Source organism: Cynocephalus volans, chromosome 8 (genome assembly GCF_027409185.1).
Source record: "Cynocephalus volans isolate mCynVol1 chromosome 8, mCynVol1.pri, whole genome shotgun sequence".
Classification (NCBI taxonomy): domain Eukaryota; kingdom Metazoa; phylum Chordata; class Mammalia; order Dermoptera; family Cynocephalidae; genus Cynocephalus; species Cynocephalus volans.
In genome coordinates, this window is record NC_084467.1 from 45,665,161 (window position 1) to 45,683,651 (window position 18,491).

The following is an 18,491-nucleotide window of genomic DNA, read 5'->3' on the forward strand; positions in this document are numbered from 1 at the left end:
ACGCAGGGGATCACAAGGGACAAACAAAGTGTGTCATTGCTGGCACTCAGGTCAGGAGGCGAGCAAACACACGCACACGCCTCCTCCCATGCAGCATTGTTCCCCAGTGCCGCTGTCAGCAGTTCTGCCGGGCTTGATGACTGGAGCTTCCTAATAGGCCATGCTGGACCCAGCGGACACCCAGCCACTTCCCCTCCAGTGGTCCTCAGGGATCATCACTGCTTAACATACCACTGCCTGGGGGTGGGGAATGTCCAGGAAAGCTGGGCTTGTCCTCAACAAAGAACTGGGAGCCAGCCAGCTATATGGGTGGGCCCTGGAGACCGCTCATGCTCCACACATGAGGTACACAGAAAGGATTTCCATAACATCAGAGACTCTTGGGGGAGAAGAGGATGGTCTCCTCCACTCTCCTGCCTCCGTGGGCATGCCTGACTGGTGGGCAGTCACCCACCAATGGGGGCTCACTACCTCCCTCAAGGCACATTCTCTATGGCCACCTGGTGTCCACAGAATAAGGAGAGCAGAAGCCTCTCCCTACTTACATGGTCATGCTCAGGCTGTGGGTCTGCCCTAGATCCAAATGGGACAGACATCATCCTGCTGAAGAATGCAGTCAGATCTCTCCCCCAGCCATCAACCCCACCAGTCTGATTCTCTCTAAGCCTGTATGGCCTGGTAATTAAGAACTCTAAGCCACGCTACCCAGGTCTGAATTCCAACTCTGCCACTTATAAGCTGTATCATCTTGGGCAACTTACTTAAACTCTTTGTGCCTCAGTTTGCTCATCTGTAAAATTGGGATAATAATAGAGTTAGTATGTATAAACTATAAAGCGGTGCCTGGCACAGGGCCATATAAAGGTCAGATGTTATAAAATCTGCCTTCACACTAAATGCCATTATTTCCTTCAGCATTTCTTCATTCAGAATCCCCACAACCTACTGACACACTAGCCTGTTCCAAAAGATGCAGGCTCTAAGTCGGACCTGGATTCCAGTTGGTTCTGCCACTTTCTTGCAGTGTAACACTGGGCAAGGAACTCAGCCTCTCAAAGCCTAGGTCTCCTCTTTTGAAAAAGGATGATCAGATGACCTACCTCACAGCTTGATTTTAAGGATGGGAAGATAATAAGATAATGCACGCAAAGCACCTAGCTATTATTATTAATTATTAACAAGAACAACATCATCCTTCTCCTTGTGGACATGATACTTGTGCAGGAGCCTGCATTACTTTCTTTCAGTGATGGCCAACTGCTGGCATGTAGAGCCAACTGTCAGGTAAATTCAAGGGCCACTTGCCCACTCTCTGTTAAAATGAATCATCATCAGCCTGTGCCTGTGAAGCTGATTTTCCTGAACCTACACATGGGACTTTACATTATGCTTATTAAGTTTCATCCTGTTGTTTTCAACCTGGAAATGGGAACAGGAGGATCCGCTAATCAGCTTGGACTCAACCAGCACAGAGGCACTATCCTGAAAGAGTGGCGATCCCCAAGAAATGACAGGGGTCTGGAGTCGCCAGGCTCCCAGAGCTAAGAAGGTGACAACCACAGCTTGTGAGGGCCTCCGCCAGCTCTGCCTTTTGTTTGCCCAACACCCAGACACAAGAGACAGCTCTTGTTACCAGAGTCCTATCAAGAGGAGGGAAAGCACCGTGCTTTCAAAAATAAAGCCACATGTGCAAACTGTTGTCATAAACACAGCCCCGTTCAAGGCCTCGGCTGCATTCCTCCTCGTGCAGCAATGTGTTTCATTTCTTCAACATAAACACAATCAGATTTATTACATTCCGGCAACATTTTTAGGATGGGGATTGAGAAAGCTGTGTTCCCTGGGAACAAAAGGCACTTCTGCATAAGTGTGCAAAGAAAAAAGGAGAGAAAAGACAAAAACCACCTTCCAGACTCTGGGCCCCAGCGACTGTGGTCCATGTGAAGAACCTTTATGCAATCTGCCTCACTGTGGCTGCCAGAGATACTGGGAGACAGAGGCAGAATTAGGGTTGAGGAGGAAGATCATGTGTCCAGACAGACTCACAACTTGACTGCCACAGGTTGCAGAGTTTCACACCATTTAAAGTCTATCTCCCTTGAGCCCCAAAACATCAATTCAATGGATCCTTCCTGGGACCCTGAGAGGCCCAACAAGGCATAAGGCTCTTTCTTCTCTGCCTGTCCTCAGGAGACAGGTATGCATGCACAATCCTATAAGACAAGCACTCTGTGCACTGATAGGTGTCAGAGAAGCCATGAGGGGCTGGGCTCTCGCTCAGACATTCAGCTCTTACTGCTTCTCCCAGGCTGGATGAGGCAGCACCTGCAGAGGGATTCCTGGGGAATCCAGGCAGGAAAAGGAAGTGGTTAAGGCCAGGGCAGGAGAAATGAGTCTCACAAGAAGGGAGAACTAAGAGCAGGAGCCAATGTGATGTCATAGGAAAAGTATGGGCACTGGAGCCAGAGAGATGGGCTCAAATTCCAGTTTCACCACTTCCTGTGTGGCGTTAGACAGATAACTTAACCTGTCTGAGCTTCAGGTACTACAGGGAAAGAAGGGAATAAACAGGACCATCTTCTAGCACTGACACTCCAGGTTCTTAGCCAGGGACTTCTGTGCCTTCTGTGTGCCTTAACTTTTTAAACTTCTTACTATCCATTCCAGAGAGACTACAATAGAGTAGTCCATCTTGTTTCCTTTTACGTGCTGGGTGTTTGTAGTACACAGGGTAAATATAAGATTAGATTAAACAGATACTGACTGACATGACCAACCCAAAGCCCTCAGAGGCCCCACCTCCTCACCGTCCGCCCTCCTCCCCTCCTGCTCTCAAAACACTAACGAGAAGGGACTGGATTCAATTCCTACCCGTGATCAGTGGGGACCCCTGGCTCCCATGCACCTGGAGTGGGGGAGGAAAGAGCCAGCACTGTCTGGAGCCTCCCAAGCCCACGGAACCAAGCGGCACCAAGCAGATGCCCGTGCCTCTGTGCAGACGGGCCCAGTTCAGCAGCTTTTCAAAGTCAACAAAGTAAGGTTTTCAAATCCTAAAAGGCTTCTCAAGCCCCTTCTAATCTGTCTGCCATTTTGTTTCATCTGCTCAGCTCAAGTCAAGGGGAACTTGACATTTGGAATACTAACTGCAAATAATCCCATGCCAAGGACAGGGCCTGGCATGGTGCAGCATAAGCGTGGGCTCACAAGATGGTGGGGACACTCTACCTATATGCAGAGCACCGCAGAAGGCTCACATGGGTCAGGCCCCTTGGTACCTATGCAGTGACCACTTTGAATGGTCAGCTACCCAAGGGAGGGCTGTGCCTCATTCACTGGCTTCCTCAACACCTTGCCCAGGGCATGGCAGGGCAGAGGTGCCAAGCAGAATACATTCTGGACGAATAAGCACAAATCTCAGTGGTGGAAGCAGAAAGAGCACTGAGCTAGTGTTTCGACAACTCCAAATGTAAGCCCCTGCCCCAAACCAACCATGCGCGCATACAACACACACTGTACTGTCTCAGGTGAAACACTCTGCCTCCTACTTTATAACATTTACTGAGTCCACTGCTGGTTTTAACATTGGCATCTGCCAGCAAACCCTCCACCCTGGGCCACACACCTCCACCTACCCCAAAAGTTCAGCAGGGCATGCGGGCAGGCCTTGTGCTCATCCCAGTCTCACACACATTCAGGCAGCACAGCACACAGGCCAGGCCAGGACCTGGGTCTGGGGAGCTTCGCAATAACCCACTCCAGCTGCCCTCTCAAGAGGAAGCAGCGCAGGGACTTCAAGGGAAGGCTTTGTGTGGCTTAGGCCACTGTTGCTCCAATCTCTGACCTCTGAAGCAACAAGGACTTGGCTGACACAAGGCATTTTTTTCCCTCAAACTTTTCAAAGACAGTGAGCTCTCTGGTTATAAAAATAAAATCCCAGGACCTCAACTGACTAATAAAATAAAATATAATGACTATAACCACACATAACATTATGTATGCATATCAATGTTTGGGGGCTAGCAGGTTAGCTCAGTTAGAGTGCACACAGCCTTGTAATGCCAACACCAAGGGCTCAGCTCCCCATATCAGTCAGCCGCAAAAAAAAAAAAAAAAAAACAAAAACCATGAATAATGCCTGACAACAAATAAACCATAAAACATAGGTACATACAGCCGTCCCTTGGTATCCAAGGGGATTGGTTCTGGACCTCCAAGGATATCAAAATCCTCGGATGTTCAAGTCCTTGATATAAAATGTCATACAGTATTTGCATGTATCCTATGCACACCCCCCTGTATACTTTAAATCATCTCTAGATTACTTATAATATCTAATACAATGTAAACGCTACGTAAATAGCTGTGACACTGCACTGTTTAAGAAATAATGACAAGGGGGGAGAAAGTCTATATATGTTCCCTACAGACGCAGTTTTTTTCCTGAGTATTTCTGATCTACGGTTGGTTGAATCCATGGCTGCAGAACCCATGGATATGGAGGGCTGACTGTACTTGAAACCTCTTATCCCTCAAATTCATTAAGCCAGCTCCTGCCACCCATCCCCCCCTCCAGGAAGCCACCTCTGACCACCCTGTGTGACCCAGGCACCCCTCCTCTGTGTTTCCACAGCCTCTGTGGACAGCACTGTGTTGCCAGCACCTTCAACAGAGCCTGGCATGTATGCTTGGCTTGCACATATGCTAAACTGAATGTTTATTTTTCCATTTCCCCAACTAGACTATAAAATCCTTGAGGGACGATACCTTTTTTGACTTCGCTGTGCAAATACCTGGAAAAATATCTAGCGTGTATCTCAAACTGAAAAACCATCTGTTGAATAAATAAGGGAAAAGATGAACACGTGGGTCCTCAGCTACACCTCCCACACTCACACTCCCCCTACCCCCACTTTCTCCACCCACCCCCAGGAAGCATTTTGGAGAGCCCTGGAAAATCTAAGTTCAAACTATCCAGGGTGACTATGGTCACTTTGGGTCCCTCTGCCTTTATACCAATATATCTACTCAAGGGGTACAAGCTCAAGTTTCCATACAGACCCAAGCAGCAAAGGAGTTCTCTCTTCCCGGCTGAGGCTAAACAGGGACCCAACCACAAACATCCAGTAATTCTGAACATGACGTTAACAATGTAAAAATAGCTCCTGTATCTCTTTGCCCCCACCCTTCTCCCCAGCAACACAAAGGGCAGAACAAAGTGACATCCCTAACAAGCCTTAGCTTGTTCCGGCACAGATAGCCCCAGCCTCCTACATCTGGCCCAGCTGCTGTGAGCCAACAGGGGATTCCAAATTACATTTTAATTACTATAATTTTTCACAGGTACCTGAAACCAGATCGCAACGACAGTACAAAAATCCCCAAATAGGATGCATGAGGTCCAAGTTACAAGCTAGTCTCCTAAAAACACACCTTTTCTTACATGCCTTTCATTTCAGGCAGCATTTTACAGTTTGCAGAGTGCTTTCATGGGCCTTCTCTCTCCCACAGGCTCTGAATTAAAACAACATGGTTCAATTCCAGCCTCCAAAGTACACTGGCCTCTACAGAGACCTTGGATAAGCCATTTCACCTATCACCATTTCGTGCAATCTGGGGTGGCGGAAAGAAACAAAACAAAAAAAACCCAGAATGGGAAATGGGGGAGGAGGGGGATTCTTATCCCACAGGGTTACTAGGAATATTAAAGAAGATTAAATGGAAAGCACAGTGAAGATTTTTAAGGAGAAAGCACCTATTTAGGATAAGGCATGCTGGGCAGATGGTGGTTTCTTAGCAGACATGCATTCTCAGTGTGGATGTCTATACAGCTAGTGGTTAGGAGCATGAGCTCTCGAATTAATGTCCTTTGATTTGAAGCCAGACTGCAACATTTTAGCCATGGAGCCTTGGGCAAGTTAATTAATCTTTTTGGGCCTCCGTTTCAGCAACTGAAAAATAGGGATGATGTCAGTAATTACTTCACAGGCTCATGTGAAGTTCATGAAATAAATGCAAGCAAAACACTAACCTAGCCCGAGCACATAGAAAGCACTCAAAAAAACAAAGACTGGGGGAGAGGGAAATCTCACACCTTAAGCAAGGGGAAAGGTAAAACATAAAGTTCAGCATCGTAAGACAGATCTGGAAGGAAAGGTGGGGTGGGGAGCAGGACCCTGTGGTTCTCCGGATCTAATTCTGTGTTCACATTTACATCTTTCTTCCCCCACCTAGAGAATAAGCACCTTCAAAGAAGGGACTGTGTCATGTTGCCTTTTGGTAAGCTCTCAGGTCCCTGACATGTGACTTGGCATAAAACTCCTGCTAGGTTAATATTTACAAAATTAAATGAACAAATTAATTTTATTTCTCTTGCCTCTGTGCATTCCAGATATCAAACAGAAACAGCCTGCACAAAGAAAGTCCTCTAAAGTGGCTTGTCTCTTGGGCCGGCCCGTGGCTCACTCGGGAGAGTGTGGTGCTGATAACACCAAGGCCATGGGTTCGGATCCTATATACGGATGGCCGGTTAGCTCACTGGTTGAGTGTGGTGCTGACAACACCAAGCCAAGGGTTTTAAGATCCCCTTACCGGTCATCTTTTAAATAAATAAATAAATAAATAAATAAAAATAAAGTGCCTTGTCTCTTTTCGGCTGCAGTAATATTTGCAAAGGGAGTCAGCATCCCCATGTGTGCAAAGTGCCAGCCCACCAATGCACTATTTGCTGCCGCAGAGAACCAGAGGTGCTTCCATGTGGAGGTGCTGGGGGTTCTACCCTCCACGAGGTGAGCCACATTAAACCCATCAATGTCCCAAGTTGTGGGGATCCCTATGCTGGCTGAGGAGTGGGTGGGAGGAGGGGACAAGGGGGCAAGTGGCTCCTGTGAACCCCCAAAAGAAAACCCAAGCACAGCGAGGAGAGCTAATGTATGCTTTATTTTTAGCCACAAATGATGGAAAGTTACTCTCAAGTGGTACGGATTTTGCTTCATCGTCCTCAGTATCTTTCCAGTCTCCCCAGCAGCGTCCCAGGGACATGGAGATGGATAAGGTGAAAGAAGAATTTCTGAAGCTCTCTCAGAGGTGGAGAGGCAGGAGACAGAAAAAGAGGTGAGACCAGGTGGAGAAGAAAAGGTGGTCTCCATGAACCCCAGCACCCCGCACCAGCCCAGACGGCTGGAGGCAACAGAGGCTCCCACAAGTGGCTACAGCTCCACTGGCTAACAGGAGGCCGATGGTCCCCACTCCTGCCACCCCAATAAACCAAGCTGTCACCCTGCCCACCTTTGCTGGTCAAAAGAACCAGGCTATGGAATCAGAAAGATCCAAGTTCCAGTCCCTCCTCTGCCGTGCTCTGAGACAAGCAACCTCAGTTCCCTGAGACTCTGTTTCCTCCTCCATATATCAGTGCTGCACAACTGAGCCACTTTACGGAGCAAATTAAACAATGCCTGTGGAGTAAGCTGGCTGGCACCAGGTGCTTGATTGATTACTTTTTCACAATTAAACTGGGGCCCAAGTAAAGGGCCCAAAGGCATTGCTGTGTGGGCTTGGCTAAGTCCTTTCAGTTCTCTGGACTCCATGTCTTTCCACCCACAAAGGCAACAACCTTCTAGGCACATGCCAGCTCTGGAATACTGCTGAGCACCCTGGCCTACCAGACAGTTGGCAGAAGTCTTCCGCTTTCATGTGCTGGGGGCTCCACTGTGAATCCATATCCTGACCTCACAGTAGGTCCATACCTTGAGAAACATTAGGAAATCGCAGTGACTTCTGATTCTAACATTTATTCCCTCCACCCTCACCTAAACTATATCCATCAGCCAAAGAGAATAGACCCTGACCCGCCATCCATTCCTTCCACAAGGATTTACTGAGATCTTGCAACAATAGGTGCTACCGAGCAATGAATATTTAGCCAACAGCAGCCAATGGCAGAGGTTAATATTTCCCAGAGCTTAATTGCTACATGCTGTGAAATGTAAGTTAATTTTTTTTTTTACTATGCTTGTGGTAAGAGCCACAAAAGAGAAGTCCTAGAAGCCATGCGGGTGTATAAAGGGAGTCCCAACCCAGCCGAGGATATGCACAGGTTCCCTAGGACGTGCCCTCTAGGCTGAGACCTGAAAGACATACAGGTACTAACGTGGAAAGGGAAGAGAGTGAAGCACCTTCCAGGGAGAGGAAACAGCATGTGTGAAGGCAGTACCTGGAACTTATGAGAAACCAAGAGAAGGCCAGTGTGGCCACAGGAAGACCAAACTGCCGCGGGGGCTGGCAAGGCAGGCTTCCAAACATGGATTGCCCCTGCACTCTGTGTGAGGCCACCCCCAGAAGGTTTCCTGGAACCTCTGGGTTTAAGTAAAGTTTCCCTGCACAGACTGAGCCAGGCAGGAGGGGTGCAGACAGCTCAGGGCATAGGAGAACAGAGCAGCCACGGTCTACGGAATCCAAGCACCTGGTCTGGAACTAGAAGGTACTTTGAAAAGGACCTTCTTCAAACACCCTTTCAGTTTTCCCAAGGTTTTGCTCCATCTCTGCCCCCCACTCCCACTTGTTTTGTTTTGCTTCTTGTCTTATTTTTATTTATTCATTTTTAAACTGGGGCCTGCTTACAGTCAGGTTAATGCATTTTTAAAAAGAAAGCCTTGAATGTGCTGCGGCCCTCCCTCCCTGAGTGGAGAATCAATAGCCCTCTCAGCCTCTTCCTCTGCCACCAAGAGTGGCCAGAGGGGTGGGGGCCAGGGCAGGCAAGAGCGCTCCCTGCAAAGCAGGCCTGAGAGCAAGGCTTATACCCTCCCTCTCCACCCCCACCCATCCCCAGGCAAGACCTCCCACACCCTGCCCATCACCAACACTGGTAACACCCTGAAATGGGAGGGCCAGACTGGGGTAAGGGAGAGAACACCCGATAGTCTAAAGACTTAAGTTCAAATGTCGATGCTCAGCCTTCTAGCAGCCTTGAAATCCTGGATGAGAAAGAAACTTGCCCAGTGGTGATTTGTCAAAAAATTAAGAGAAGTAATGGGAAAAGGGGCTAACACACCCTGGGAAGAACCTATGCCTGTGTCTCCCACCCCCACCCCCTGGATCCACCCCACTGTCACAGACCCTCCTTGCCCACCTCCCCTGCTGGTGAGCTGGCGTGCCTCGAGCTCCCTGTTGCCGATGCTGACAGATGGGAAGTCCTAAAATACAGCGTATGGATCATGTTTCGTGACTACCAAACACAACAGCCTGGATACTTTGAGAACCCAGCCGGTTTTCAGGAACAGGATTTTACACATTTCCCAGGATTGGCGGATCTACGCTCGCCTCCACCCGCCTTCAAGCTCCTCTGTAGCCTGGATCCTACACCGGGAGGATACAGGTGGGGGTGCCTGGGGGAGGGGAGGCTGTGCTCTAACCCTCTGCTGCTCTTCATATTGCTACTACCACTTGCTGAGCTCCTGATAGGTTCCTTGCTGTGTATCTGGTACTTGGCACATGCTCTGAAGCCACACTTACTGGGATCCAATCCTGGCTCCTATTGTAAGATCCTGGGCATGTTACTTTACCTCCCTGAGCTGCAGTTTGCTCATCTGTGAAAGGAGATGGTAGTACCTTCCCCTCACTGGGTCAAAGTAAGGACTGGGTGAACAACATAAGAACTCAGAAGATGTGAGTTGCTTTACTAATCATCATCCTCACAATGGCACGACTGTGGGTAATATCATTGCAGCTGTCCTGCAGAAGGCAAAATGCCAGCTGTCCAGGCCACCCAGGGGCAGGGGAGCATGTCTGACTCTATGGGGCCTCTCCTTCAGAGGGTCTGCAAACCCAAACCCCGGACTTATTATGCGTGATTATGTGTACATGTGAATATGTAGTGTTTGAAGAGGAGATGATGAATTTCATCAGTCTCACAGCCATCTACGGTCTCATAAAGGCTAAAAACCATATCTCCATATGACCTTGTCTGCTGAATACATACAAGGCCTCCTTGGCATAGCAGTCCTGGACTCCAGGATCTGGAGCAAGCATTACCCCCCATTCCCTCTCCCCAAAGGAAAGAAATTGGTTCTTGGTGACATCCATTATGAAGAGATTCTGGCTAGAAGAAGGGGGCTGGCAGTGAAGGGGTGGGCAAGCCCCCTGGAAGAGAACTGTGTGTTAACCTAGGTTCCAGAATTTTAGAAGGGGACAGGCAACCCAGCAAACTGAGGAAGGGTGGTCTGCACTTCCAAGGGCTCAGAGACCAGAAGGGGAAGAAGGAGATGTGGCAGTGGGAGCCAGGCACCCGGCAACTGAGGAAGCATGGGAGGGGGAGGGGTATGTATGGTGGCCGAGAGGGACCGCTAATGAGATGTCTGAACTTATCAGCCACACAGACTGACAGTACCCTACTGGATGTGACACCCTCAGGGCAGGGACAGTTTAGAAAAAAGGTCATACCAACAAGATACAAATCAGGGTACAAATAATATTCATCTTCGAATAGTGGAATTATCAGAGTTTGTTTATGTTTTGTATCTAATTTCCTTCACAATGAACATATATCCACACATACTCTGGAAATAAGACATGAAACTAATCTAATTGCAAAAATACTCATGTGAAGCACACAATTAGTCTTGACAAAATAAATACTCGTGTTTCTGCCCACAGATGGCTCTTGAAGGCCCCTTCTGAGAACGGGTTACCCAAGCCACTCCCAGGAAAAGTATCATTTTGGAATAGAGAGTGAGGGCATTAAAGTATGTTCAGGATACTGCCTTATAAACTCTGTGGGTGGTTCATTAGGGGCACACAAATGTGCTCTTGCCTCCCTGTGATGACTGTTGGAAAGGACGACTTAATCCAGCTGACTCAACATGCTCAGCATCTTCAGCATGGTGAAGGCCTTGTGAAGAAAAGAAAGGACTGGGGAAAACACCCAATTAAATTTTTTTCCTCTTTTTTGGGGAATGGAGGGAAAGAAGAGAAAAAGAGGTGAGGGACAGACACAGAACAAGGTCCCCCACTGTCTAAGCCCCTGTTGCCTGCAGACAGCACTCTGAAGTCCACGTGCACACAGCTGTAAATTTCACTTGGCATGTGTGGTTTTCAGTTGCAGTGTTTTGAGGATACGTATAATCCAGACTTCCTATTTACATTACATTGGTTTTCACCAACACAATAGCTACAAACGCTTTACTCCACTCCTGTCATCTGTGCGGAAATTCTTCTCAGACACAGGGACACTGTAAAGTCATGAGAGGAATCCGCGTGTGGGGTGAGTGGACTCAGTCTCGTTTCTTTCTGCTCAGCTGGGAAACTTCTGTAAGGGAAGAAAAAAGAACTGGCCCTAGCCATTAGACATTAACCCACACTTGGTTTCTTCATGTTTATCCACAGCAGAAACACAGGAGCCGCTGTAAAAAACATCCTTACTGACACTACACAATATTTGTCCTTCCAATAAAACAGTTCCTAGCTAAAGGCTGCCTGGAACAGACATCAGGACACACTTTAGAAATCATCCAGGTCACAACCCACACTTGCAGGGAGAAGACTGAGGCACTGAAAGAACTTCCAAATCCAGTGGTTCCTGGCCACCTTTCCCCATCATCTTCTTTCAGAGAGAAGAGAGAATAAATCCTAGCTTTTGCCAGTTGGCCTCAAAATTAATAGTGCAGGAAGGAAAAGCCGGTCCATATTTCTAAGGCCATCCTGAAGCACTAGCATAAATATTTCCTTTAAGCTTTCTTTAAAAATCCCTGATTTCCACAGAAGTAGCTTCTCACCCTAAAAGCCTTGTGGTGTCCCACGTCTGTGCCTGGCCAAGCCAAGAGCCTGGCACATGGCAGATTCCTAATATAAAATTACAGAGTGGATTAGGATCTTTAGGGCCCCTCATAACACAAATTTAAACTTATCCTTGGGGTTTGGAGCCTGGCACTCTCACCCTGTGTTGTGAGTTGAACTATGTTCCTCCGCCCCTCCCTCCGCAAAAGATATGTTCAAGTTCTAACTCTCGGTACCGGTAGACTTGGAAATAGGTCCTTTGCACATGTAATCAGGCTCAGATGAGGTCATACTGGATTAGGGTGGGTCCTAACTCAATGCCTGGTATCCTTATAAAATGAGAGAAATATGGGCACACAGACACACAGGAAGAATGCCATGTGGTGACACAGGCAGAGATTGGAGTAATGCAAGCCAAGGAACGCCAAAGATTGCCGGCAACACCAGAAGATAAGAAAAAGCCATGGAACAGATTCTCCTCTAGAGAGAGAGAGGGCGTGGCCCTGCCAGCACTTTAATCTTGGACTTCCAGCCTCCAGAACTGTGACAGAACAAATTCCTGCTGTTTAAAGCCACCCAGTTTGTGGTACTCTGCTACTGCCATCTAAGATAAATTAATACACCTTGAATTCTTTCCAACCCTCTCAATACTCTCACCCACCCAACACCCGCCCCTTTCCTCCTTCTCTGCACTGTTCCTGCTTCAGGATTACATGACCCAAAATAACGTTGCTGAGCCTCGACATCTGTGATCCAACCTTGACTGTCCACCAATACAATCTGGGACAGGTCAGATTCCCCATCCCCATCTGGGTCACAGAGACACAGAGTCATCTTCACCAGGTGGTGGACCCTGTCCCTTGGTCTGCCAACTGAGAACAGCCAAGGAGGGTCTGAGGCAAAGCACAAGGTGATAGGAAATACAGAGATGTGGGGAGGGGTGGGAGGGTGATGGGTGGAGATTAGGAGAGAGTCAGTGGAAAGAGGAGAAAGGAAAGAAGGTTCAAAAAGGAGCCTGAGGGCCGACCCCGTGGCGCACTCAGGAGAGTACGGCGCTGCGAGTGCAGCAGCGCTCCCGCTGAGGGTTCGGATCCTATATAGGGATGGCCGGTGTGCTCACTGGCTGAGCGCGGTGCGGCCGGTCACAAAAAAGACAAAAAAAAAAAAAAAAAAAAAAAAAAAGGAGCCTGAAGGTCAAGGGGATAGACAAGAGGCAAAGAAAATAGACACCCCTCTGCACTGCCCCCCCCATGGTTGGTCACTTGCTTCTAACTTCCTCCCCACACACTTGATGCCTGCCTGGAACTTTACTGCAAACAGGTTAACACCCCAAAAGCTGTCTGCCACACAGCTGTTGCCCTTTGAGCTTCTGCAAAGAGAAAGCCAACCTGCTTCCGTCCAGGGCTGGGCTTTATTTGTTTTGGATTTTCAGTACCTGGAACTTGGTGGGGCCAAGTCAACACTGCAAGGCTAAGGAACTGGCTGGGCAGATGGAGGGGACACGAGGTTCTACACACTACCTCACCTGGGCCAGTTTAAGGTCACCTGTGGTCCTGGTGTAGTGGGGCAGGCGCTTTCGATTCTCACTGCCCTCCCACACTCACAGTTCAGATGGACACACTAATGTGCCTCAAGCAGCGAGGCCAGAGAACTCACAGGGCTGCAAAAGTGAGTGGCCTCTAAATCTCTCCCCCCCACCATCCCATAACCACCAGAAACAAAGGAATCCTCCAGCAGTGGCAATGATAGTTAACACAGATCTAGTTTGTGTTGGTTAAAGACCAGACCAGGACCTTGTACTATAAGCTTCCTAGGCTCCGGCACTCAACCACATTCAAACCAGTACACAAAACTAAGGCTGCTGCTGCAAAGTGACAGATGTGGTACTGGAGAAGTAGCCAAATATCTTGTAGGGAGTCTGGGCTGCGCTAGAAACCCAGCCACCCTGCCTGCAAGCTATTGCCATCATCTACTCAACCAGGTTTACTGAGTACCTACTATGTGTATTCTCAGTGGCATTGTGTGCAAAAATGGGGTGAGAATACCTGTCTGAACAAAGCCCTCCTGGGGATCGGACGTGATGACAAATATAAAGTGTCCGGCACAATGTTATGCCGGGCACATGAAAAAGAGCCACTATGAAGGAGAGATTAGAGTTATTACAGTCATATTTTCCAAATAAGAGCTTGAGACCCAGGGTCTACAGCAGATCTCTGTACCCTCTACAACAATGTCAGCTCCATCAAGGCAGGCAACGTGCTGTCCCCTGCTGTACTGCCAGCACATTCAACAGTGCCTGGCACACAGCAGGCACTCAAATGTGTGTTATGTGAACACAGCAGCTACCCAGTATCCAAGGCCCCCAAGGTTGAATGCAGAAATATCAAACTGCATGACACACTGACCATCTTGGGGATAAAAAGACAGAATCTGAGGTTATAAAACAAGTAGTCTTGCTCCACAGACAGGAAACAAATGGGCCAGGAGGCCGCTAATTCCTCCAAATGAAACCAGATTAAAGAGTAGACCAGCACAGAGGTACCTCAGGTTTCAACCTCAGAGAAGCACGTTGGCTTCTCCAGGAGAAAACAGGTAAAGGGTTAGGCATGCCGCTGTAGTCTTATGCATAAAACGAAGGCTGGGGGTCACACTAGGAAACAGGTGTGAAAGAGCCAGAAAAACATATCAAAACCATTACTTTGCAAATGTCTTCTTTGAGAGACGGCTCCCACTTCACTTGAGATGCAAAGCAATTTCATCTTGTTCAACCTCCCCCTCCTCTATCCATTTCCATTTTATGTTCAAATATACCTGGCGAGCATCCTGGACTGCACAACACAAATTGCTGGCCATCTGGAGCACCCTGGTACATGATTCACCTTCAAGGTCCCTTCAGCCTCAGCTGTTAGCTGTCACTCCAACCCTTCTGCCCCAGATTAAAACGCACTAAACCCCAACTCTGGGTATTTAACCAGAAATGCCTTTACCACTTCCATCTCTACTGGCTGTGCCTCACCTGTCACTCCCAAGCTGGGACTATGAAAACCCACTAAGAGATATGAACCAGGGGGCATCCCCTAGAAAGGCATCACAGCAGAGCGACCGTTTGACGATTTGGGGATCCCAAGTCTCCACCACCACCTTCCTGTGGGTCATGACTTGAGGACAGGTTGCTGACCTTTCTGAGTCCCAGTTCTGCCATCTGTAAAAATGGGCAAAATAATAATAGTACCTCCCGATAGGGTTGTCATGGGGGCTAAAGGAAAGAACATGAGAATGGCCCCTAAATGACTATTTTGTAAAGTGCGGTACAAATGCAGTTACTAGGAAATCTAGTCTCCTCTAGTTCACCAGTGGAAGAATGGACTGAGGCGCAAGCTAGAAAATCATGCCAAGCACAAGGCAGCCCTGCAAAGCAGAGGTAGTTCCTTCTTTTTCAAACGATTAACAGGTCCAAGAAAGGCTGTGATGTGATTTACAAAGGCCACAGCCAAGAGAGATTTATACGGGTATGGCCTTGGGATGGTTTTCTAAGACTTGTGCACAACCCTGGCTTGGCTGAGTATCTCAGCGGCAAGTAATTTTCTAATTGATTCATTAGCACTCCAATCAACCACTACTTTGGACACAAAGGGCCCTGCTTGGGTCTGAATACCCGAGACCAGGATGCTGAGCTGAATGGACCACTCCTGCCTTGGGGTGAGCAGCGGCCCAGGGGCAGGCAAAGAGAACCCCACATGGAGAAGACCCTCCAAAAATCATACCAACATGGAAACAAACTCAGAGTCTTGAAACAGAGCCTATATGGCTTCTCAAATGCTATTTTTTATAATAAGAATTTTCTGAGAGGAACATGATTATGTAAAAAAGTTAAGTGAAAAAGGAGGGAAATGGTCTGAAAGGAAATACTCAAAAACTTAGCACAAAATTATTTCTGGTGGTAGAATGATGGGTGTCTTTCTTTTCTTCTACTTTTCAAAATAAGCATGTATGGGACATATAACTTCTATAGTTTTCTCATGTGTAGAAGGGCAGCAATGACATTAGTCCCCAGGGTTCCTGTTAAGGATGAAATTAATTACATATGAAACAAGCAGAACCCAAGAGCTGTGGGCACCAGACAGCATGCCAGGCTGACCCATCAACTCAGTGACTTCTGGGCCCACCTGCCTCTTAGACCAAGATTCAAAGTTATGCTGAAGGTCATAAATTACTCCAGTTACTTGTAAATTGTTGAGGCCACAAAAGTTAAAATTCACAGATCTCAGGAGTAATGCTGTACTAATCTAAATACAAATTAAACTTTAAAACAATCTTCATCATTTCATATTCCTTTGGCGTGTAGGATATACATCTAAGACAGGGTTCCTCAACAGATCAAGCCATTTATGAAGGAACCTCCAACAGATACTCTAAGGGAAGCATCAGAAACTTTACTGGGCCCTGATGAGAGCCCCCTGCAGCCACCCTCTGGGGACCTGCTTGTTGCCTGTACACCCAGCTGTAGGAAACCCTTCAGGTTCCAATATGGCATTTTGGAAGAATGCCTGAGTCAATCTGCCTGGATCAGCACTCTCCTCTACCTATCCATCCATCCACCTATCCAAATTATCTCTGAGTTTATTCTCCAGAGGGAACTTCTAGTGAGCTAAGGAGCAGTGTGAATAGGCTCGTGTATTAGGAAAGGCGAAACATACCAAGTACCCTCTGTCTGTACTGCCTTGTGCTAGACAGGGCTCAAGATACATAAAAGGATCCAAAGTCCAAAACTTCAGAACGAGCACAGGATGCTTTAGGAAACATGAAGAAAACTAAGTCGTACTTAGGGAATTAACATATTATCTTAGGCAGTGTCATACGCCAGAAAAGCCAAAAGGGTCCAAACCTCTTAGCTGATAGGTGAGATGGGTTCTTCAAGTGACATCACGGAAAGAAGTCAAACTTCTCCACAAAATGTCCCTCGGAAGCCTTTGTCAGAAACTGTCCCCACTGGGTCACCCTCACTTTCTATGAGGCTCCATCTCATCTCCCAACCCCTCCCTCCTTTGCCCTCACCTCCCACCTTCCAGACCAGAAAGTGATCCATCTGGGGTCTTACTGTGGCAACCTTAACACACAAGGCAAAGGGAAAACAGGGTGGTTCTCATCTCGTGAGCTCACCATGCTGGGTCTGCGGTGGGAAGCAGCCATGTCTCTCTTGTGCTTCTGACCATCCCAGCACCTAGCACGGCCGCACTGCACTCACCGCTGTCATTACCGTCATTGGCAATGTGCAGACAAGGGAAGTAGAGAGCTACCATCTCAATCAACTGCTCTGGAATTTCAATATGGGGGTAAATTCTTTGTCATTATTTTCCTACTCTAAAACAGAGGAGGACTGACAATAGAAGAACCTTGACAAGATCCCCACAACACAGTGTATCACCCACCCAATCCCACAAAACATCACAGACCCAGAGAGCACCCCGCTGAATGGCAAACCCACAAACCACAGGAGAAACATGACGTGGTGGGAGAAAGCGGGGAGTTGGCTCTCAGGGCCCTAGGTCTTGGTGCTGGCCTTGCCAACATGTCCCTGGGCAGGTACCCCATCTGTGTGGGCCTCGGTTTCCTCATCCATAAGACCCAGCAGCAGGCTCTTGACAGACAGTTCCCCACACACCCCTGCCACGGAGAGGGCCTTGGCCAACTTTTGAGCTGGATACACAGTTTGTTTTATTTTGCATCTAAGGAGGCGTCAGCTCTCTAATTAGAACAGGGCAGACCCATTCTTTACATAGAAATCAGGCCCATTGTGAGGAGAACTTTGGGCCAAAATGCAAGCTAAAGGGGGAAACAGGAAGGTCACCTCTACGTTTATATCCTAGAGGCCCCAGAAAATCTTCAGCTCAACCTGCCCCTACTCCGCCTGTGACTTACTCCAATGCATCCAGCCCCACCCCACCAGCTTCAACCTGGGAAAATTTTTTCCATTTGCCCTTCTGAGATGCTTCCACTTTTAAAGACCCTGCGGTAGTACCCTCCACGCTCACCCCAACTCCAAGCCAAGATCTATCCTGAAAAGAAAATTAGAGTGTTCTGAGTATCCAAATCGGAATCCAATTCTGACCACCTCTTTCAGGCCCCATAGGAATCAGACAAAAGTGGGCAGGGTCCCATGGCAGCTCTCGAGATGTGGTCAACCACCTCTCACCCATGCTGCAGCCCAAGGAGATGGAGGTGGCATTCAACAAACCCTGTGGCACTGCTGAATTGGGCAAAACTATACCCAAGTCAGATAAACCCTAAAGCCACTTTCTATACTTCGAAGTCCAGCAGTGCAGAGACTGCTGAAATGTCTCTTCCTATCCACAGATGTGAACTGAGGGACCTAAGAGGGACTGTGGATGATCAGGTTAATTTCTGCATTTTACAGGTGAAGATACTGCAGCATAGAGGGGACTACAATAGCAGCTAAGCTGGACCCAGACCCTGGGTTGCAGGTGGCTGACCATGTCCCCTCCCAAGAACAGTCCCACATCCCAACACTGTGCCAGGCTGCCCAGCAGAGGAGACTCCCAGCCCAGTCCTCTGAACCCAGAAAGCCAGTGCATCTTCCTACCTGTGGTTCCTCTGGTCTTACAAGGATGAATATCTGCTCTGCTTTCTGCACTTCCCAACCCATCAAGAACCACATTCCAGTCCAACCTTTCCCACATACCTGCCACATGCATGGCAACATGGCA

The 18,491-nt window shown here is 48.1% G+C and overlaps 1 protein-coding gene across 4 annotated transcripts in view; it reads right to left on the reverse strand.

Moving 5' to 3' along the window:
- Nucleotides 1-18,491, reverse strand: part of SSBP3 (single stranded DNA binding protein 3) — a 157,778-nt gene that overhangs the window by 90,767 nt on the left and 48,520 nt on the right. The window contains exon 1 of one of the 4 annotated variants that reach the window (XM_063106581.1): nucleotides 5,059-5,109. The exons of 2 other annotated variants lie outside the window; for them this stretch is intronic. The gene's annotated coding sequence lies outside the window, so the exon portion shown is untranslated. Of the gene's footprint in view, nucleotides 1-3,632; nucleotides 3,654-5,058; nucleotides 5,110-18,491 lie in introns of those variants that run through there. One more of the 4 variants, XM_063106585.1, reaches the window with a different exon arrangement.